Genomic DNA, 2,062 nt, shown 5'->3' on the forward strand with positions numbered 1-2,062 from the left:
ACGATGTCTCAGAAAAGAACCCAACAACAAAATAATACTCAAATGCATAGTGAACCAGTTTGTACAAAGTACATTAGATGTCATTGCATAGGCATAAGGCCGTGGGGTTTTCTCATTCCAATTTCATTATTTACATTCATCTAAAAGTAACCCGAGGTCACTTCACAAAGGACAGTCTCTGAAGTGATTATTACTTTGGTAAGGTTGACTATAGAAAACCCATATAGCAATTCCAGTATTGCCAGTCTTCATAGTGAGAAAGTTTGTCTGTCTGTTTTGGATGTCGAATATAGCAACGCTGGAACAGAAAACACGGGAAAGATATTTACGTGATATGCTGATCAAGATGTGTAAGATTCAGTGACTGTGACTGAAACAATGTGTATTCTACCATGAATTTGTGATTAGTCAATACCGGGAATCGAGCCACCATATTATTTGATTAATGAATATGTGCTGTAGTATTCGTAACAAAAGTTACACGCTCAGGAGAAACACATAATCAATGTGTGATACAAAAAGTTAGTTTTTTCTTCATTAAATGGTGCTCCATGTATGCAATAAACGGGTAACGTTTTATTTTTTTATCCAACGTGCATCTATAAAATACTAATCTTTCATTCACTATTTGGCCATGTTGAGACTAATGACGAAGGTAAACAAACGGACACTACCAGAATCTTATTACTTTGCTTCATGTTATTATATTCTTCTGTTTTTCACCACGTAATGCGGCCTTCCAGTTTGTGAAAGTAAGCAGGTAGCAGCAATGTTCACCTTTGTTAGTGCTCGATCAAGTGGCGAATCAAAGCTAACTTATTTGAAAGACCCATTGAGCTATCGAACACTAATCCATTGCCATGAGCCGTTACTAGTCCAATGCAGAACTAAGGCCTCAGACATGTCCTTCCAATTGCGTCTGTTTATAGTCTTTCTGTGCCAGTCCACATCTGCAAACGTTCATTAATCCATTGTCTTTCATTCCTCCCCCCTCCTTTTTTTAACAATCTTTAGGCACCCATTCTTTTATTCTTAATGACCATCTATAGTCTGTCCTTCTCATTATATTGTCTGCCCATGTCCATTTCTTTTTTCTTACCTACATGTTATTAGAATATACTCTACTGTAGTTTTCTGTCGTATCCATGTTGCTCTTGTTCTGTCTTCCATAGCTCTTATCATATCAGTAATTAAAAGAATGACCAATGAAGATAATCACTGAGGGGGCTATATTGTTACATTGAGAATACATCTTAGAAAAACTTGGTCGACAATTCGACCGAGCCTATTGTGAGTAGCCATGAGTCAAAATAAGACTAAAGTCAAGAGAGTAAGTGAATAAGATTGAATTGATAAATGCTCACAATTTATGAACCAATCAGTGCATGTAACCTTCATATCTTTAGCCTACCATGTAGGTTATAGTAGTAAACTATTAATATGTTGCTCTTCAAATAATGAGGATTAATCTGTGAATTATATTGCCATTACAAAGTGAAAAACCATATATTTCTAACGCTTCATCCATTTGTTGTTTTCTTATTACTTATTAGTTAAAATGCATATATAATTCTATTGAATTTAGGCCTTTCCTACCAGTGAATAAGGCTCTCTCTCTCTCTCTCTCTCTCTCTCTCTCTCTCTCTCTCTCTCTCTCTCTCTCTCTCTCTCTCTCTCTCTCTCTCTTGTGAGCTACTTAATTGATGAGCATATCACTTTACCAGGTAGGACTAGTATTAATATGGTTCTGTAAGAGAATTAATCTTAATTCTCTTTGAACTTACATTTCCCCTGACGTTGTAATCACGTGTTTCAACGTTTTACTCATTTAGTATTTTTTTAATTAGGAAATATTTTATAATATAATACTCTCTCTCTCTCTCTCTCTCTCTCTCTCTCTCTCTCTCTCTCTCTCTCTCTCTCTCTCTCTCTCTCTCGTGGTAGACTTGCATTATGTAAAATTATTTAGGATACAGTTGTAATCTATGTCGTGTAAGCTTCGTAAGGTTTACATAAGGACTTTCATTCCGTATGCTTTAATGTTTTGTATTCCTGTCAACGG

Source organism: Palaemon carinicauda, chromosome 3 (genome assembly GCF_036898095.1).
Source record: "Palaemon carinicauda isolate YSFRI2023 chromosome 3, ASM3689809v2, whole genome shotgun sequence".
Taxonomy (NCBI): domain Eukaryota; kingdom Metazoa; phylum Arthropoda; class Malacostraca; order Decapoda; family Palaemonidae; genus Palaemon; species Palaemon carinicauda.